The 20,981-nt window shown below is 57.6% G+C and overlaps 1 protein-coding gene across 1 annotated transcript in view; it reads left to right on the forward strand.

Annotated features, from left to right (window-relative positions):
- The window catches only part of ARHGEF19 (Rho guanine nucleotide exchange factor 19), a 21,569-nt gene extending 17,436 nt beyond the window's left edge, over positions 1–4,133 (forward strand). Inside the window, exon 18 of the mRNA XM_025856548.2 lies at positions 3,792–4,133. The gene's annotated coding sequence lies outside the window, so the exon portion shown is untranslated. The remainder of the gene's footprint in view (positions 1–3,791) is intronic.
- Positions 4,134–20,981: the final 16,848 nt, after the last annotated feature.

Below are 20,981 nucleotides of genomic sequence, written 5' to 3' on the forward strand. Positions count from 1 at the left end.
CTCCCTTCCTCCCTCCCTCCCTCCCTTCCTTCCTTCCTTCCTTCTTCTCTCTCTCTCTGCCTCTCTGTCTCTCTCTTTCTTTCTGATCCCCTTCATTCTCCTCTCTCATCTGTGTCTCCTATAGCAGGTGGGGCACAGAAGCATCCACTCTCTGTAACAGGTGAGACAGACAAGTGATGGGACGCACAGCTCCCAGATAGACTCAAGAGTCGGTGAGGGTGGGGGGCAGCAGGACCTCTCCTGTACAGTCGGCAGGGTTCAAACGGGCACAATGACTTTGGAAACACAGTTTGGCTGCATCTGCTAAGGCTGAGTACATGCCTACCCAGTGACCCAACAAATCCACTTCTTTCTTGGGGTATATACCCAACAGAAATGTGTGCATGCGTGCCCTGAAAGACAAGAACTAGAATGTTCATAGCAGTCCTATTCGTTAATGACCAAAATACTAAAAACGACCCAAATGCTCATCAGTGGCAAAATGGATAAAGTGTGGTCTATTCCCACGGGGAACACCATACAGTAAGGAGAATAAAGCATCGGCAAGTACGTTTAAGGACGCAATCTATAGACACAATGTGTGAGAAGCCAGACACAAAGAGGGCTTCTCAGATAATTGTATTCACATAAAGTAGGAAAGCAGGCAGAGCTCACTGAGGGGGTAGAGGTCAGGGTGGGGCTACCTCAGGGCAAGAGTAGTAACCGGTGGGGGAGGAGTCTGAGGACGCCCTTTGCACAGGCTGCTCTCTTGGGGACAGTTCATTGAGCTGCACATGTAAGATCCGTAACCTTGATGTATGTGAGTTAAACTTCAACAGAAGCTTTGTCCCAGTAGGAGAAACCCTGGGGCTGTGGATGGGCAAATAAGGCAGCAGCTAGCTCTTGCTGGAAACCGGGACAGGCTTCCTGGACGCAGCGCCACTCAAGCTACATCTTGAGGGCTGACATGGAGGTGTCAGGACAAGGGTGCAGCAGAGCAGAGACCCAGGATTTGCCCTCCTCTGGGAACAAGGAGCTCTTTCCAGTCAGGAAGAGAGGAGTCCAGAGGCTTGAGCCCTTGACCTGACCTTGGCCTTGGCCTACTCCTGCTCCGCTTCCGTGTGGGAGGGCCCAAGGACCCTTACTCCCATATTTTTTCTGGGTTTTGATGGAGGGTTGCCATCTGATTCCAACAGTTTAGCTGTAAGCCAGAACCATCCGGGCTTAAGGATCTGTGTGGCTGGAAACTGAACCCTTTTTTCAGATGAAGAACTTTTGGTAAGAAAGGCCTTTGGAATTTGAAAGTTCATGGTGGGGGCGGCAGGGGGAGGACCTGCACCTGACCTTCTCTGAGCATCTGCTGTGGGCCAGGTGCTGCCGGACCCTTTGCCATGGACGCCTCCAAGGAGTTCCTCAACAATCCGCTCTGCAGGGCAGTGGAAGGGTGGGAGGGGGTGCTTTATAAACTGTGAAGTGCAGTGCACTTGGACAAGGCCTAAAACCATTCCATAACCCATTACGTAGTTGGGCAGTCCTGTGTGCGTGGTGGGGGTAGTTTGGGGCTGGGGGATGGTGTTGAAATTACAACCTGAAGTATACCACTGATGGACCTGTTAATAGAGCAATGACAGAATATCAAGTATTTAGGGACACCTGGGTGGCTCAATCAGTTAAGCGTCTGGCTCTTGATTTTGGCTCGGGTCATGGTCTTGGGGTTGTGGGATGGAGCCCCGCATCGGGCTCCACGATGAGTGTGGAGCCCGCTTGGGATCCTTTCTCTCCCTCTGCCCCTCCCCACCTGCTCATGCACTGTCTCTCTTTAAGAAAAGAAAAAGAATATCAAGTATTTAATGACCACTTACGCCCTGATATGAGGACTGTATGTCCATCTCCATATTAATCGTGTATTGTTGAACCCATTTCACAGCTAAGAAAACAGACATTCAGAGAGAAAGGCAGTGTGTGCGTCCATACACTGGAGTCCCATACAGGCTTGCTGCCCTGGCTGGCTTTCCAGTGGGTCTTTAGATGCCAAGCTCATCCCAACCTCAGGGCTTGTGCCCAGACCATTCACTCTTCCTGGGGTGTTCTCCTGTCAGATTTTCAGGTCTGGCTCCTTCTTGTGATCCTAGTCTTGACCCAAATGCCACCTCCTCGGGAGACCTCCCGGATCACTCTCACATATGTGGCCTCCCCACCTTCCCTCCTGCCACTCTGGATGTCTTGTTTATCATTTATTGACTTGCTTCCTGTCACCTCCACATTGGGCTGTGAGCTCCATGGGGCAGGGACCTTTGGCTTTGGCCTCAGTGCTGAATGCGGTGCTTGGCACAGGGGAGAAGCTCAGCAAATGTTTCTTGAGGGGTTTGAGGGGATTTGCACCCATCCAGGTGGCCCCTGAGCCTGAGCGCCTCACATGCCCTCAGACTGCTCTGTTCCTCAGTTCCCATGCTGGGCGCATGAGCCACACGGTGCCAGTGGGCAGGGGGTGGGTCTCGGTGCCCTCAGTCACAGGCGAGGCTGCCCCACCTGGGCTGAGGCTGCCCTGCGCATCAGGAGACCAGCTCGGCCACTCTTGCCGCCCTGCCCTGGGTTTGAACCTGGGCCCAGCTCTTACTTCCTGTCCCTGAGTGACCCTTCCCCATTCCAGAGTTCCTCTCTCCAGGCCTCAAGGGTCCTCCCCAGATTGTGTTTCTGACAATCCTGGGGGGAAAGAACAAAAGGCAATGGGCTGATGTGGCAGCAGGAGGGACTCTGGTGAGACTGATGGTAGAACTTCCCGACTGTGGGAACTGCTACCGCTGGGCGGGTAGAGGAAGTGGATTTATGGAATCTCCTTCCCTGAGCAGCATGAAGAACAGGATGAACAGTCATCTGCTTGGGCGGGGTGCAGGGGGATGGACAGGATGACCTTTGGAAGACACTCTCAAGCTCTCCGCTCATGAGCCGCCCTGAGGGCTGGGGACCTGGTCAGGAAGGAGGGAAGGGGGCAGCAGCTGGGCTTGGGGTTGTAGGAGAAGGTGGAGAAAAAGGCTGAAGGGGGCAGAGGCTGTGCCTGCTTGTTCAGATGAGGCCATAAGGAAACGGGGGTTTCCAAAGAAGGGTGTGGGGAGTGAGCACTGGGATTGGAGTCAGACCAATCTGGCTCTGAGTCCGGCTTTACCACTTATGAGCCAGGAGGCTCTAGGCGAATGACTTCCCCTTTCTGAGCCTCAATCCCCTCATCTGTTAAATGGGAATAACAGTAAAGATTAGGGGCGCCGGGCTGGCACAGTGGGAAGAGCACGTGACTCTTGATCTTGGGGTCATGAGGTCGAGTCCCACATGGAGTGTAGAGATTACTTAAATAAATAAAGAACTTTATTATTTTTTAAAAGGCTTTTTCTTTCTTTTTTTTTTTTGGATTTTATTTATTTATTTGACACAGAGAGAAACACAGCGAGAGAGGAAACACAAGCAGGGAGAGCAGGAGAGGGAGAAGCAGGCTCCTGGCTGAGCAGGAGCCCGATACGGGGCTCGATCCCAGGACCCTGGGATCATGACCTGAGCCAAAGGCAGACGCTTAATAGCTGAGCCACCCAGGCGCCCCTAAATAAAGGACTTTTAAAAAGCAGTGCCAATTAAAGAAGGGGACACCTTAAAAAAAGAGTTTGCGAAAAGCATTATTCAAAGGGGAGGTGATGCAGGGCCAGCCGAGTGGGCACGTGTTATGATGATAACGACAATGGTATTGTTCCCAGCACAACCCGTACACCCGACATTAGGTCACCAAATCCTTACAACAGCCCTATTTTGTCCCCCATTCTACACAGGAGGACTCTGAGGCTCGGAGAGGTGACACTTGTCCAAGGTCACATAGCCAGTTGGAACCCGACTCAGGTTCTGATCTCAGGCCAGTATCCTGCAACCTACTCCGTGCAGCCTGTGATTGACTGAGAAGGCGCTTTACAAACTGTAAAGTGATGAATGTCATCATCATCATCATTGTCGTCGTCGTCATTTTATTGTTTATGGTAATTGCTGTCCCCGAACTGGTTCCCCCTAGTGGGCGCAGCGTCCTCCTCAGTCCTGACACTAGGGGGCAGCAGAGCCCCGGGCTGGGACGAGGGGGTCCAGAGGGGGGCGCCCCGCCTACTCCTCCCGGCCCCGGGGGATGAGCCCTCCCGAAGCTTAGCTGTGCGGGTGGGTAAGGGCACGGGGCGGCGGGCCGGGCAGGGGGCAAGGGAGGGCACAGCCTCCGGAAAACAAGAGCCCGTGCCCAGACCCGGTCTCGACTCTGAGAGGAAGGGGTCTGACGAGCAAGACGACGGTGGTTGATCGCGGCCACCTCCTCCTGGAAGCCAGCAGGCTGACTCCAGGGCTGGGTGCGGAGCCCCTTCCTTCCCTCACAGCCCCGCCTCCCGGGCATCAACATCACGGGGCTTGTGGCCGTCTCCCTACTCCCAGTGGACAGTCAGTGCTTTCTGACTCCTTCAGGGATCCCCGCACAGGCCGGGCACCCAGGGCAGCTGAAGGTGTCTTGAATACATGCCCGAGCGTGTGTCCGCACAGAGTCCAGAGCCCCTTCCCTCTGAGACTGCCCGGAAGTGAGGAGAAGGGCAAGGCAGGATTCCTATGACTGAGAAAGATGCTTATCCCCAGAGGCTCTGGAGACTACCCCCTTGGGCCTGTGACGTCCCAGGCTCTATGCCAAGTTCTTGGCTACATAATGGGACAAGGACAATAAAAATCACCACCACCAAGTACTGAATGTTGTTTGCCACTTGGTCAGCATTGATCACCTCCTTTAACCACTGTCACACCCCTCTGAGCAGGTTCTGTTTGTAGCATCCACATTTTACAAAGGAGGAAACTAGGGCTCAGAGAGGAGAAGTGACTTGCCTGAGGTCACACAGCCAAACAAGAGGCAGAGCCTCTTTGAACCCAAGCCCACCTGACCCCGAGCTTACTCCCCGAAGCCCTTTACTGGAACAACCACCTCCTCCCAGCTCTGCAGCCATTCCCAGCTCAGGAAGCCCATACCCATCCACCAGCCACGGTTCTTGCGGCAGCTCCGGGAGGTGGGCCGACGGTGAAGTGATGATGCCGAGATGCCTACAGACCCTCTCTCCTTCCTGACCAGGCTTGGGCCCCTCTGCCTGTCCCTCCTGATGCCTCAGCCCTCCCTCTGTTTGTTCATGCCTGGCTTGGGTGTGGGGATGATGCAGTTTGCAGCGGCTGAGCCCCGATCCTGTTATCGCCTAGGAGGCGTGACAAGTGTGTGACGGGCCCTGCTGGGCTCCCTGCCCCATCCCCGGTACTCGCCCAGGCCGGGGGGGCGGCGCGGTGGAGGGGGCAGGGGGTGCTCCCGACCCAGCCCTTCTTCTGGATTCCAGGTGAAGTCTTCTGCCCAGCTAGGCAGTGGAATGCCTTGCACCTCATCCCATGGAGGCCTTTAGTGCCCCTAAAGCTGTGACCCATGGCAGAGCGGCACTGACATTCTCCAAAGAAGGAGGACACCAAATAGTGTCACATCAGTCTTGTCTTCACACCCGTCTGTGCCTGCCCCTTCCAGGGTGGGGCGAACGAAACAAGGCGCTGTAGAAGGCGGGTGTGGACGGGCCCCCGGAGGCTGTACGGCTTGGCCGAGGTAGTGGCCGGCAGCACAGGTCACTCAAGGCCCGGGTGGCACCTGGATGCAGCCCCCGCAGCCCTCTCTGACAGCCCGATCCAGTGGCTCTGGGGTCCACGCATGCGGGGGGGGGGGGGGCCTGGGGGGGCCCCCGGGGGCAAATACCCGCGGGCTGGCGGGGGGAGCCGCGGCAGCGCAGGACGGGGTGCCCACACCCCCTTTTCCCAAACAGGTGCCTCCCTTCTGGACTCCTCCACTGCGTCTGCAATCTTCCAGGAAACGGCCAATATAATCGCTGAGTTGGCGGATCGAGGCTGGTATCGGCCTGGCAGCTCTACAGGATGAGCCTGCTGCTTCCAGGGCCCAGGAGGGCCTGCCCAAGATCCCAGACCTGGCCAGGCTCCCGTTACCCGCCCCGTACTGTTGTTCCTGCTGGGCACCTGGCCCTGCTCTCTCACTCCCCTTCTCTCCCTCCTGCCCAGACCCAGCCCCTCTCCGGCTCCCCAGATGCCAACTTTGCTCATCCCTGGGGTGGGCGGGTGTGTCAGGACCCCTGGCGGTGCCCACTCCCCACCAACACCTCAGGCTTCATCAAGGCCTGGAGCCCCAGTCTCAGTAGAGGTTTGATTTCTAGGACCAGAGTTTCTGGCTGCGTAGCCTTGGGCAAGTCTCCTTCCTTCTCTGAGCTCACTTCCCTCGGTGATGATGAAGTGGTCATGCCCCCTACGTCGTGCTGTCAAAATATAGAAAGTGCCGAGCAGGGAACCCGGCATGCTGGAGGTGATCAGGAAATGTTCTTTACAGACTCTTCCCCAGCATGACCTGTTCTTCCGGGGCCCGTGAGAAAGAAGGAAGCTGGGGAATCTTCTGCTTGCCCACCTAACATTAATCAGCACGCTCTCTGATTGTTCACTTGTGAGACGGGTTCCAGCTCCGGCAGCGATGGGCTCCTGGCTCCGGCAGAGCTGGCTTGAGGACCGGGTCCGGGGCTCCTGGCGTTCACGGGGCCTGAGATGTGGGTGCCGAGTGGGCGAGGCTGGGATTTGGAAGAATCCGGCCATCGCTGGGGCAGCTCCCGGGGAGGGCCCCTTATCCAGGAGCCCATGCCGGAGGCTTTGTGCCCATACCCTGGTTCTGGTGGTAGCACGTCACCCCTGCTCCAGATAGCTTCTTCTTGTTTGTTTTGAGTTTGGGGGGGAATTAATGCAAGTTTTACAGTAATTAGCAGTGTGGTGGGCAGCATCTAGGACTGGCAGAGTGGGGCTGGGAAGGCGGGCAGGAGAGGACCTGGGCTTGGGGAGGGCTCAGCAAGCAACAGGGAGAGGGAGGAGTGTGAGAGTGAGTGGTGGATCGGACAGAGGGATGAATCTGTGAATGAATAAGTGAGTGAATGAGTGAATGAGTAAGCCAGTGCCCGCACCGTATTAGCGAACACTGATACCACTCACTCCACGCCCGACATTGTTCTAAGCACCCTACTCGTCTGAACGCACGCAGTCTTCACAGAAACTTTATGAAGTAGTATTGTTACTGCCATTTTATGGAGAACGGACCCCCAGGCACAGAGAAGTTAAGTAACATACTCAAAGTCACACAGCTTGTAAGTGACTGAGTTGGGACTTGAACCCATGCAGGCTGGCTCAGTCTCTGGATATAAGCGGGAGTAGAGCCCGGGTGCTATAAAGAGAGTTAATACGAGCGCCTGGGTGGCTCAGATGGTTGAGCGTCTGCCTTTGACTCAGGTCCTGATCCCAGGGTCCTGGGAATCGAGCCCCACGTCCGGCTCCTGGCTCAGCGGGGAGCCTGCTTCTCCCTCTCCCTCTGCCTCTCCCTCTGCCTCTCCTCCTGCTCATGCGCGCTCTCTCTCTGCATCTCTGTGTCTCAAATGAATAAATAAAGTCTTAAAAAAAAAAGAGAGAGGGAGTTAATAGCCGAGGGTGGGAAGATGGATTTTGCCGTCTGGACCCTGAGACTTCAGACTTCACATTGTTCCTTCCTTCCTTCCTTCCTTCCTTCTTTCATTCCACATATCTGCTGGTCACTTCCTCACTTACCCACTCACTGACTGCTGGCCTTAGGAGAGGGAGGGGTGAGATATTGATAAGGTTCTGTTCTGCCCTGGCAGAATTTGTCCTTCAGGGCTCAGCTTAGGTAACACCTCCTCCTGGAAGCCTTCTCTGACTTCCTCTGCCGAGGGCTCACAAGCTCCTGGGCTTCTGTCAGTATTATCTTCCCCTGCATCTGCCTCTTTCCCTAGTCGGGCAGTGCCTTTGTCTCTGAATTCTTGGTATGCCATGGGTGCTCAATAAACGCTCGGTGAGCAAAATGTTGCTACTGAGCGTCCTCTTGGGTATTCCCAGTGCTCCCTGCTCTTTCTGTGGCCTCCTCTCCTCACTCCAGCCAGGATGCTCCGGTGTCTGGGCAGAGCCCACGGGGTCCCTACAGCCCCCACAAAGGCCTTCCCATCCCACTGGAGTGGAAACCCTCCAGGCACTGGTTTCAGCCAGAGGCCACTGTCAGCAGGGCTGGGACTCACCCCTCTGCCCTGGGAAGGAGGGAACTGGGCCCCGCCCTGGCTCAGCGACCCACAGCAGCCTCTTCCTTCATTGGCTAAATGTTTGCTTTCAAATTCCTGAGGCCTGCGTCACCCTCCACCTCTGTCCCCACTGGTCGCTGGCCTGGCTTGCCGTTGCTTCCTTCCTTCCCTTGCTGGGCCAGGCTGGTCTGCAGGGTGGGGTGCCAGGCCAAGTCTCTCTCTTTCCTGCTGCCCACTGGCTAGGGCCAGAGCCGTGAGCTGGCTGACCGTGGGACACGAGACAAGGAGCTCGGGAGCCGACCCCAGCCCCTCTGCACACAGTATAGAAAAGCCACCTCTTTTCTTTGCAGGGAACAGTGGTAGGGAATCTCAGCTGGTAGCCAGGACTAGTTATCCGCAAGGCTGGGTTAGCTGGGTTGGGGAAGCCCTGAGCTGTGCACGGGCCTGGTCCCCTAAGCAGGCCTGGCCCCTGCCCAAGAGGCTCAGACCTGTCAAACTTGCCCCAGCTGGGAGTCTTGAACAAGAAGGGCAGTGGGTCTCAAACTGGAACTACTGTGCGTTGGAATTGTCCTGGACTCTGACAAAAATACAGACTCCTGGGCCCCATCCTCTGAGCTTCTGATTCAGTGACTTTGAGGTGGAACCTGAGGATCTGAATTTGTAGCATGCTTCCCCGGCCATTCTGACACAGGAGGCCCACGCTGCTGGAATTCAAGCAGTGAAAGCTTGAGTAAGACAGGTAGGTTAGGTTCCTCCGTCATGTGACTAACCTTCTAGAACGGCACCGTCTAGTTCAGCACCAGTCACAGGTGCCTATTTAAATTTAAATTAATTTAAATGAAATAAAATTGAAGCCACTTCCCCAGGGGCATTAGCCACATTTCAAGGGCTCAGTAGCTGCTTGTGGCTGGTGGCCGTCACATTGCACAGAGCAGATATGGAACACTGCCATCGTCTATCCTTCCATCCACAGAAGGTTCTAGAATGTCAGCTCCATGAAGGCAGAGATAATTGCTTTATTTACTGCTGTCCACGGGCTCCAGCACAGCAGTGCCTAGAACATAGTTAGGGATCAATAGCAACTTTTTCAATTACTTTTTTATCATGGTAAAATATACATAACATAAAATTGACCATTATAACCATTTTTATTCACATTGTGGTGCAACTGTCACCACCATCCTTTGGCAGAACTTTTCCATCCTCCTAAACGGAAGCTCTGTCCCCATGAAACGGTAACTCCCCATCCATGAATATTTTTGAATGCCCGAGTGACCTCGGTCAGGTCCCTTCCCCTGCTCTGGGCTCTGGTGTTGTTATCTACAAAATGGGTATCGTCGGAGTCCCTGCCTCGGGAGTTTTTTTGAAAGGATTGAATGAGATCAATCGTGTGCTCAGCACAGGCCCCAGCACACAGTGAGTACTCATCAAACATTAGCTGTTACTGTGTTATTTATTACCCCATCAGGAAGTCCTGTCTGAGTCTCCCACACCTCCCTGCTTTCTGAACTCTACATTCAAGTAAACAGAAACAGGGACCACTGTTGGCGTGAATCACACGGGTGTGTTTTGTCTCCGGGGTGTGAGCCACTGCTGATCCTTTGTGCCCCCAGCCTGGCTAGTCCCCTGATGGCCATGTTTGCATTTCCCAGAGTTCTCTCACCAAGGGCCTCCCCTGGGGTCCCGCGACGGCCCCGAGGTGGGGAGAGGTTAGAAGGAGACTTTACAGACGGTGTCAAGGTAGAGATGGGAAGGCCGGGGCGCAGGGTGACCCCAGAAGCCCGTGAGCCCAGGACTCTGAGCAGAAATCTTTCCAAGATGCCACCAGACTGGCACATGGGGGCCCCTGGCTGAAGGAACGGATGGACACCTTTAGGCTGATGAGCCTTCCCCCCCCCCCCAGCTGAAGAAACAGGCCCCGGGAGGTTAAGCGAGGAGCTTGGTAAATATTTATGGAATTGATTGCGTGGGGTCAGAGGGCAGGGAGGGCTGGCCAGGCACTCTGAACCCTGCAGTGGCTTTAATCCCTGCCCCATAGGACAGCCAGGACTGTCCACTGCCCTGGACAGGATGTTATTATGGTGGAGTAGAAAGGAGCTAACTCTTGGCATCCTGAGGGAAGGAAGGCATTTCTTTGGCTTTGGAGTCAGCCTCAGATCAGTGACAGATCTGGAGACAAGGGCGTGGTCTGGTGGAGCTCTTCCAACTTTCTAAGCTAGGGACCCTTCTAGAAACATAAAAACTGTGGCCTTCAGTCAGTGGTGCGCTGGGAAATGTTTAACCACCCACTGTCTGAAAGGAAAATACAAAACAAACAAAAATAAAACACAAAACCTTGGTTTGTGTCACTTGCCCATTGCTGTGGTACCGATACTTCCAGCCACAGCTGACTTCAAGGTGACAATGAAATGGGGCTCGCAGAATTCACGAGAACTGAACAAGCCCCTCTCCCTGAGGCGGTAGGAACCCGCTCCAGCTCACCACTAGGTCTGTACAACAGAGGCACTTCCCTTCCCCGCGGTGCCTCAGTTTCCCCCTCATCTGTAGAATGAGTCATTTCCACGTTTCCAACCCAGAGGTGAGGAGATCCGAAAGACCGGTGGGGACTGTGGGAGGTCATAGTGGGGACTGTGGGAGGTCGTACCTCTCGGCGCCTGGCTGGGGCATGTGGGTGGGGTCCCAGGGGGCAGAAAGGAGCATCAGCGGTGGGGGGGCCAGTCCCTCATCCCTTTCCCGCCCAGGGCTCCTGGGCAGGGATTCCTGAGTTGCCCAGTGGTGATGACAGAGTTTGCCCAAATCTGAAAAGACAGGCTCACCTGCCCCCGGCTGGCTAATCCCCCTCATTTACCCTGGCTGACCTCCTGGCACCTTGGGAGAGGAGAGAAATTCCCCTCTGCCACCCAGGCAGCTCCTCCTGTTCCTACCTGAGCTCTGGCAGGACCCTAGGCACCCAAAGGGGCACTCCTTTGACAAGGGGTGCCAGGTATGGTGACAGTCCCCACTCTGCATGTCTCCTCTTGCTCGTGGCATCTAAGGCATTTGCACCCAGAGAATGGTGAGCCTGGAGGTTAAAGGGAGCTGGTCATGTGGGGAAGGGTCCTTCCCACTTTGGGAGGGAAAACTGCATACCGGAACAGGTGTTCCAGAAGGTTCTTTCCATGAAAAGAGACGAGAACACGATAAAATATAAGGGTAAAATGGTGCCTAGTGACTAAAACAAGCCTTCTGCTACAAAGATGGGGAAACTGAGGCCAGCAAGGGGAAAGGTCATGTCCACAGTCACACAAGGACTCAGGCTGAGCTGGGACATGGACCCAGTGTCTGGATGTTCATCTCTCTGCTACCTGGTGAGTGGCAGAAGGGGCTGGAAGGTGGGAGCCCAGTAACAGGGCCATCCTGGAGGGAAGGGGTGACCAGCCAAGGCCTGCCATTTCCTAGGGGGGGGTCCCTTGTGCTGGTGACCCCTCAGGGGAGGTCTCTCACCCCCTAGGAAGCAGACCACCCTTCTGGAAGACCTGGGGCCTGAGCAGTGCAGTGACTGTGAGTCCGGGGGTGGGGCACTCCTCTTCCTGATGTGTAGGTAATGCTGCCTAAAAAGTGGGGACCTAGGTCTGTCCAGCTTTGCTCCTGGTTGTCCGTGTTGCCTTGGACAAGTCACTGTCCCTCTTGACACCGGCCGCTCTGGCTGCCAAATGGGAGGTTTGGACCAGATCAGTGGTTGAAAACTTGTTTTCGCTGCAAAATTATTTCCTAGATGCCCAGTATAAGACATAGATACAAGAGGGGCAGATCTGGCAGACGCTGGGGCTTAGGAAGGAGGAGAGGAGGGTGGAGGATTTGGGTTCCGGAGCCTCGGCTGCTCAAACCCCCTCTCCCCTGGAGGAGACTCTTAGCCCTCCCTGGGGGCAGAACGGCTGCATGGGGCCAGGGCGCCCACTGGGGATTCCTTTGGGCAGGGAGCCATGGGATACCCGGGGCCTGGGCCTTACCCCGGGGGAGGAAGTCAGGTCCCACTCCAGACCCCTGACAGCTGGAGAGAAAGCGAGAGAGAGAGAAAGAGATAGAAACAGAAGACTGGGAGAGGGTAAAACAGAAGAGGAGACACACACAAAAAGAGAAATACTTGAGAATGAATTGGGGGGAGAAAGAGAGGGAGGGGGGAGAAGGAGAGACACATGTTTCCACTCAAAGTTCTTATTTAAAATAAAACGGAACCAACAATCTCGGCTGCCGATGGCTGGCCGGAGCCCAGGCCCCAGGCAAAGTGTGACCACGGGCCTCCTGGCCCCCTGCCTGGGGAACCCGAGTAATGACTGCCTGGGGCCCGCCCCCAGCCACCTCCGACACAGCCTTGTCCCCTGACAGCGGCTCAGGCCTGAGGGTCCCGAGAGAGACCCCCCCGGAGCAGGAAGAGCCCCCAAGGCCTCTCTCAGCTACACCTCAGGGGGCTGCCCCTGCCAGAGCATTTTGACCATTCCAGGCTGGGAGCAACTGGTCACCGTGAGGCCTGGGGCTGAGGGCCAGAAGGAAGCCTGAGAAGGGACAGGCTCAGGCTTGACTTTACCTTGGGGCCCAGTCGGCAGGGGCCCGGCATCCCCCAGATGCTCAGAGTCCCCCCACCCTTCCTCTCTAAGGACCCATCCCCGGTGCCTGCAGCCCCAGGCCCAGGGCACTTGGCTGGGAGGGAGCCGTGTGCCCTGGGCATTCTGGAGGGTGCTCTGGGAGGCAGAGTAGGCAGGTGTGTGGATCTAGGGCCTGGCCAGGCTTGCTCAGAGCCCCCCATCATCTCCTCCCCCCCTCCACGTATATTTTGCACTCAGAGCCAAGATTTGATCTGGCTTATACCCCCATGTACCTGGGCAAGAAGAAAAGTACTTTAATAGCAGCTTCCGTTTCTAGAACACCTGCTGGGCCCTGGGCCCTGCCAAGCATCATTTAGCAAATCCTCAGTCTCCACAAGGCCGGGGCCATTATAATGCCCACTTTACAGATCATGAAACTGAGGCTCAGAGGAGCTCATACCCTTACCCAAGTGTCACAAGATGCAGGATTTGAACCCAGGTTTGTTCACCCACCACAGCCCCACACCCCGAGGTAGTGGGGAGCTTCTGGGTGTGGGGCCACCCCCCCCCTGCATTCCTGGGCCCATGGAGGGGGCACAGTCCACCCTCAGGCCCAGACTCCGGTCCCTTCCGGAGCTGAGAGAGGCAGGTCTGAGAACAGCTGATCCCCTGGGTTTTGTTCTCAGCACAAAGGAGTCCGGATCCAGGCTTAGTGGTGAATGGCGAGGGGCCCGCAGCCCCCTCCCATGGGCCGGCCTGGCAGGCTCTGCTCCTGCCTGCTTCCCCACAGCCCCTGAGCCCTCAGCTTCCTATTCAGAGCCCCAGCTCAGCCCGGACAGGAGTATCAAAGGCTGGCAGATCTAGGGGGATTACAGGAGGCTGTGGGAGGCCAGGGATTCTGGCTGGAGGCGCTCCCATGGGACTCCCTACTATGTGCTGGGCTCTTCCTGATCTTGGGTAGTCCTCACAGGCCCTGGCAAGGTAGCCGACGGTAGGCAAAGCAAAGGCGAGGGAAGGCAAGGGACTGGTCCCAGGTCACAGAGAAAGTCAGAGGCAGAACCAGGGTGTGAATCCAGGTAACCCGGCTCCCACTCGGGGCTTTTTCCATGAACAAGCCTCCTCTGTGCTCAAGACACCCCTGTCCTGCGGCCTCTTGCAGAGACAGAAGAGCACACTGGACAGAGAGGAAGATGAGACACCAGCTGCAGGGACAGACCCAGGAGAGAGAGGGCCTCCTGTGGGAAGTCCCTTCCCCCGGCCCCCTGAGGGGAGCGCTGGGGGCCCTGGGCCCCCGTGAGCAGTGGGGTCTGGGGACTCAGACCTGCCCAGGAGAGAAGGGAGCATGGGTGGGCAGAGAGGACTGGGGGAACAGCACACTGGGCAGTTTGGGCCCTCAGGCGTAGCCCTGCTGTGTGGCCTCAGGGAGGTACAAATCCCTCTCTGGGCTTTGATCTCCCTGTAGGCCCCCCCAGAGTCAGAAGACCTCCCTCACTCTGTGGTGGGGATGCGGGCTTGGTAACTCAGGGTCCCCTTTCCTGAGTCCCTGCGGTGAGGCAGGCGGGTGCTAAGCTCCAGACCTGCATTCTTTCTACCAGTCCTCACGGCAGTCCTGCCAGAAGGCTGCTATTCTTTCCTGCCCACGTGACAGAGGAGGAAACTGAGGCTCAGGGAGGCCTGGCCCAGGTCACACAGCTTGGGAAGATGTCAGAGCCTCCGGACCTCATTCCTGCCTTCTCTTCCTCGGGATGCCAGGCCCTGGCTGTGGGCTGGGACCCCGCAGGGTGGCCCCAGGGCCTGAGCGGCTGTGGGACCCCAGGGCCCCGGTGTGAGGCCCCTTCCCTGCTGGTGCCTAGGTGGCAGAGGAAGGTGCCCACCTGCCCCCCCCAGTTGTGGGCGCAGTGCCACGGCACCCCCCAGGAATGCCGCTGCATTCCTGTGGTGGGGGTGTGGCTGCCTGTGGCCTTGTTTGCCCGAGGCGGGTGCCTGTTGCTAAGCAAGGCCCAGCTCCAGGCGCTGAGTCAGCAGGCCCGGCAGCCCGGGGCCCTCCCTGCGGAGCACCAGGAAGGTGGTGGCAGGCGGGAGGACGAAGCTCTACTTCCCTGGGGGGGGGGGGGGGGGGCCCCAGGGTTCCCATCTGGGGACACAGTGGGGGACGTGGGGGTGGACGTCTGAGGTCTGCATGGGGGAAGTAAGGCTCTCCCGGCAAAGACGCTGGGGCAGTGGGGCCCAGGGCCCTCGGGGAGGAGGACTTCAGACGGGAAGGGAGGCAGCGCTCTATGAAGCGCCTCCTGCGCTCCGGGCGCCGGGCTGGCTGTGTTGTCTGTGTCCTTATCACATATAATAAAATGAATTCACTCCTGATAACCTCCATTGTTCATGTGGGGAAACTGAGGTGCAGCCAGGTCCTCGATGAGTAAAGGGCACAGACTGGCCTCTGAGCCAGGCCTGTGCTCAGCAGGCCAGGATTGGGAGGGACCCCGCCAGGCCCGGCTCTAGGAGCCTGGACTAGCCTTTCCCCCTGGGCCTCAGTTTCCCTTCTCTGCTGGGGTCAGCCTGGTGTCTCTCCAAGCCCTGACAAGGAAAGGAAAGTGGGAAGCCGCACAACTTCCTCCTTGATTAGGGACAAGTCACTTCCCCTGGTCGGTCTCACCCCCACCCCTCCCGCCCCAGACTTTGATCTGGCGGTGTCTGCCTTCAGATGTCCTTATCTTTACGGGCAATGCCCCGGGCACCACCCCCACCCACCCCCACCCACCCCCACCCCACTTGGGCATCCTGGGCAGAAAGGGGCAGGTGCAGGGACTGGCACCAGGAGAGGGCCTAGCACTTAGAGGGGTTTGGATGCTGGCCTTGCTGGTGCCAGTTCTGCTCCCTCCTGGGTCTTCCTTGGAACAGAAGTGGCGGGTCATGGACACTGGGCGCCAGGATGGGGGAGACAGGGTGGGGCAGGGGGAGGTGTGGGGATCAGAAGGCCAGGAGTTTCCATGTCTGGTTTTGTGGGCTTTTTTTTTTTTAGATTTTATGAATGTATGTATGTATTTGAGAGGGGGCGTGGGGGAGGGGCAGAGGGAGCGAGAGAATCTTAAGCAGGCTCAATCCCAGAGCAGAGCCCGACGTGACATGGAGCTCGAGCTCATGACTCTGAGATCATGACCTGAGCCGAAACCAAGAGTCGGATGCTCAACTGATTGAGTGTTTTTGGTGGTTTCTGATAAGAGAAGAAAGCGGAGATGACAGGGCTGGGGAAGGGTGGGCAGGGGTGGGGGGAAGCAAGTCCCATCCCAGACACTCTTGTCCCTACTGCCCTGGCTCCCCTCTCAGGCTCAGGTGGGAGGCGACTGGAACCAAAGACAATGATTTGGGGGTTAGGGCTGAACGGGGCAGTGTCTGTGAGGCTTGGGGGGGGGCCTGGGGGAGGCGGCCCCGGGCTGATGGAGGAAGGCCTGGCCTCCGCCCTGGGAATGTCTCTACTCTGATCAGAGGGCATACATTCCATACCTGGAAAAGGCCCCCAGTTGGCTGGAGGAGTCCCTGCCCCTTTCCCTTGGGGGGTTCATGGTTTGAAGACAGAGGCAGGCAGGCAGTTTGAAGGTGAGGAAGGCAGAGCAGGGCCCAGAGATCCACCCCCACAGGGATCAGCCTGGGGTCAGGACCCCGGCGGGGGAGGGGGGTGGTCTCTCAGACTGGCCCCAAGGCACATTTTCAGGCTGTGACATGAGGTGAAGCCCCTAGGCAAAACAATGATTACGGCCTGCTCCTCCAGGCCTGGCAAGCCGGGGAGGCTCTATTACAGGGTTGGAACAGTAGGCAGCCCTCCCGCCCCCCTCCGCCCCCCATGCACCCAGGCGCAGACACACATACCTGCACACACATGCAGACAGCAAGCCCCCCCACCTCCCTAAGCCCCGGTTTCCAGGGCTATTATGAGGATCGTAACAGCGTGCATGCCTGCGTATACAGTATCTGCAGAGGCTGGCGCCTTCCTCCTCGACCCCGCGCCCTTGCACCAGGGCAGGACAGACGGACACAGGCATGCATGCATTCCTACACACTCACCTATGCCCGTGCAGCCCTGCTCAGCGCCCGCACTCACTCTCATGCAAGGTGCCCACACATCCTTGCTCAGAGACCTTCACGCAGCTGCATGCACACGTGGATGTGAAGTTGGGGGCCATGGCAGGGTTCCCAGGACCCCAAAGAGAACCCTCACCACCCCCACCAGCCGCATTCTGTCTCTGGGGTGGACCCCCAAGTCAGCCAGGCCCCAGGCAAGGTCCCCAGGCTCAGGGGAGATAGTGCATGAGAGACCTGTACCTCTGGCTTCGAACGCCAACTCTGCCCCTGAGCCTCAGTTTCCCCATCTGTAAAATGGGGATATGAATAGTCATTGAGAGATCACAGGGCCAGGGATACAGACCATGGGATGATCTGTATCAAGTGTGACATGAATAGAGTGCTGGGATATAGTAGGTGCTCAATGAATGCTGCCTGGACTGCCATGGGGAGGCAGAACCTGCCTGGAGTAGGGAAGATGACAGATATTATCAGGGTATTCAACAAACCCGTTAAGTTCCAGGCCTTGAGCTGGGCACTGGGGCCTCAGATTTAAGACAAAGCAAAACAAAACCCTGTTCCCTCCTTTCCCTCAGGATGCTCACCCAGTACTGCAGACTTGTGTCAACAGCCAGTTTCAAGTCAGTATGAGTTACGCCGGGAGTTGAATAGAGAGGCGGCAGGGTGCTGGGGGAAAGAATGGGCTTGCCACTTGTCCGGGGTGGTCTTAGTCAAGTGACTTTCCTTGAGACTCAGTTTCCCCATCCATAAAATGGGCATGAAAATAACCACTTCACTGGACTGGTACAAGACGAGCTAGACCCATAGCTCACTAAGCAGAAGGGTTAATGACTCTGGTGTGGTGGCTGCCCTGAAGGTGGTCCCTGGACCCCTTTCTCCTGTTCTGAGCCTATGTGTGAGAAGGGTCTGAGGGTCTGGGACCGGTCTGTTTCCATAGCACAGCCTGCATTTTCTCATCAGGAACCCAGTCCTGTGGAGCCACATCTCTGGGGCAGGGCAAGGGGCTGGGGCAGACCCCCAGGACGTGCTTGTCCGTGGACAGACGTAGTCAACCACCTTCAGTCACCTGGGTCTGTGTGTTTCTGGTGACCACAGACCTGGAGAAGTGGCAGAAATGTACTGACCCTCTCCCAATCTAATGGGAGAGGCACCCCCAGCCCAGCATCCAGTCAGAGCGGGTCACTCTCTCTTCGTAATGTGGGAGCTGGGAGGCCCCTTGGAGAGGTCTCTTGAGTCACCGGGGGTTTGGCCTGGAGAGACCCACTCAGGATCACAAGGGTGGGACTCACCATGGGGGCACTGGGTGTGGTGCACAGTGCTGGGGCAAACTGGTGCGTGCATGCCCGTCTAAAGACCTTGGAAGCCGGGATGTTACTCAGCCCACACCCAGGCAAGTCTGTGGTCTTGCTCCTGCCCTTGGCTGGTCAACCTTCCCCTTCTACAGATGGAGAAACTGAGACCAGAATGAGGATGGAGTTTTCTAGCTGTGAGACCTTGAGCCAGCCTTAGTTTCCTCATCTGCTTTCCCTACAGGGTTGGTATGAGGGCAAAAGGTGATGAATGAGAAGCGGTAGCCTGGTGCCTGGCACGGAGATAGAGCTCGCTAACGCCCACTGTGGTCATTGTGAATCATTACTGTAATGAGGCCGCCAGGTGAGGTGGTAGTGGCTGAAGGCTTTCTGGAGGAGGTGACTTTTAAAGGTAGGGTGAGGGGGGACGGCTGGGGAAGAACGAGCAAACTGTTTGCAAAGTGCACAGGGGAGCGCCTGTCGCCCACCGCGCGCCCCGAGACGCGCGGGTCCCCTGTCGTCGTCCCCAGGACCGCCCCTGTTTCCATGGCGACGGGGGCCGCCGCTCCCCAGGCTCCGACCCCTTTAGGGAGGCGCAGAGGCGGTTCCTCGCAGCGGGTAAGGGACTCTGCCGGGTCGCAAAGCGCGAGCCGAGACCCTCCGTGGCGACACCTGCGGGGCGGAAGCAGGGGCGGAAGCGGGGGGCGGGGCGCTAGACGGCGCGGGGAGGTGGCCGCCGTCCCTCCCGCCGCTCCCCCGTCGCCCCCCCGCCGCGGGCCCTCGCCTCGGCCGCCCCGCCCCCGGCAGGTGGGGCGCCCGCGCGACAGGGACCCGAGCCCCCGCCCGGCCCCGCCCGCTCTCCGGTCCCGCGCACCGGCCCCTCTCTCGGGCCTCCAGCGCCTCTCCGTCCACGTGGCCGCCCCCCACCCCCGGGCCTTTTCTGGGCTCTCCCGCCGGCTCCTCGTCGGCTCTGAGCGCCTCGGCTCCGAGTTTGACCCTCAGCCGCGGGAAGAGCCGGCGGCGCGGCGGTGGCAGGGCCCTTCTGGGGCCAGGGATGGAGAGGGAGTAGCCAGGCTGGGGGGGGGGGGGCGGCGAGCCTGGGCCCCTAACCGTGGGGCCCTAGTCAGGCCCCTCCTCGGCAAGCAGGAGATAAGATTAGAGGCTGGGTACTTTTTTCAAGTCATGTACTTATTTTTGTAGAGCTCACTGATGCATATGGTGCAAAATGCATCCAGTACACAGGAAGGACACACAGCCAGAGTCACACCAACCTCCCAGGCCCCACCAAGGTTCCTAGTTTCTCTACTGCCCCCCCCCCCCAACACAAGCACATGCTCTTCAAGGCAGGGCTGTGTCCAGGTCTCTGGTGCCCTCCTGCTCAGCACAGGATTCAGCACAATGCATGTCCCAGGTCACAGAGGCCCTACAGATGTGAGCAGTGTGTCCAGATGCACGCACAGACCCTCACCCGGGGCTGGCTGAGGGGCACCTCAGGGGGCCCAACCAGGGACTATGTGAACGGTGGCTAATGTGGACAAGTGGCTGTGGGGTGATGGATAGGATGGCAGACGGATGGATGGATGGGCTGGTGGACAGACAGACAGACAGCAGCTGCCAAGAGGTGACTACCTGGCTAGGCAGGACTGTCTGGGAAGTGATGGATGGGGCTGAGCCCACGGGGGAAGGAAGGAAGGAAGGATGGCTAGATGGACAGACTGACAGATGAGGGAGACAGATGAGGGAGTGGAGGAGGGCTGGGGGAGGGGGTGGGTGAATGATGAGAGAGACCCTGCTGAGAGTGGGGACAGGGTCTTGCTGGGGACGTTGTGGCAGAGATGGTGCATAGGACTGGGTGAGGATGGATTGCTTACTGCCGGGCTGGCTACAGACAGCAGGATGGACAGATGGACTCATGGATGGGTGGGTGGGTAGATGGGGAGGGGAGTCAGAAAGGAGTGACCAGGGCTCCACTGGGACTGGTTGATGGAGATGGATAGACAGATGGAGGGAGACAGAATAGGGAGGAGGGGCAGGGGTGGGACAGGAGCTTCTGTCTGTCCTGCAGTGGTTCTACAGAGACCTACGTGCCTGGACGGGTTTGTGTGTGTGTGCGCGCGCACACGCGTGCTCACATGTGCACGCAGATATGTGTGCTGCTGGGGCTGTGATCGTGTTCACAGCACTTCCTAATATGTGCGTAGACTCGTGAGGGCACAGGCCTGATGCTGGGCAAGGGAATAAGGGCCTGGAGGGTAGGGTCCCTGCCCTTCCCTTAGGGGCTTAATGGGATCCCGAGAGGTTTATCCACAGGGCAGGGCCAGAAGGGGACCTGGGGCAGGTTTTCCAGGGAATGGGGCCTTCAGGGAGGGGAAGGGGCTGGGGTCAGACTTGGAGGTTCTCAGAAAACCAGCAGAGCGGCCTCCCTGCCCTTCCTCCCTTCCTCATCAGAGCCTCCACCAGGCCAGCAGTGACTGTCAGAATGCAGGATGCGGGGTGGCACCTGGCAGGTACTGTGCCAGCCCCGGCCCCCAGCTACGGTGTCAGTGATAAAAATAATCACAGCTGACATTTACAGAGGACTTGCCATGTGCCAGGCATTGTGCCAAGAGTTTTTCACACTTTCATGGCTCCCCCCACAAGGTGGGTATTATAACATTTTTATCCCTGAAACAAAAGAAAAAAAAAAGAAGAAAAAAAAGATAATATTTGTATCCCCACTTGACCAAAGAGAAAACAGAAGCTCCTCGTCCAGGGTTCACTGTCAGTGGTGGCTGTGGGAAACCAGAAGTGTGCCCTTGGCCCCTCACCACCCCTGGCACAGGGGACCCTGGTTGTCGGGCTGGACCATCGCAACTCACAACAAGGAGGGGACCAGGGTGGAAAGAAGACAAGCGTGATCTCCAAAGGTCATGCTTAGCCCAGTAGCACTG

Source organism: Callorhinus ursinus, unplaced genomic scaffold (assembly GCF_003265705.2).
Source record: "Callorhinus ursinus isolate GAN/ISIS: 27379988/994484 unplaced genomic scaffold, GSC_fseal_2.0 scaffold18, whole genome shotgun sequence".
NCBI classification, from domain to species: domain Eukaryota; kingdom Metazoa; phylum Chordata; class Mammalia; order Carnivora; family Otariidae; genus Callorhinus; species Callorhinus ursinus.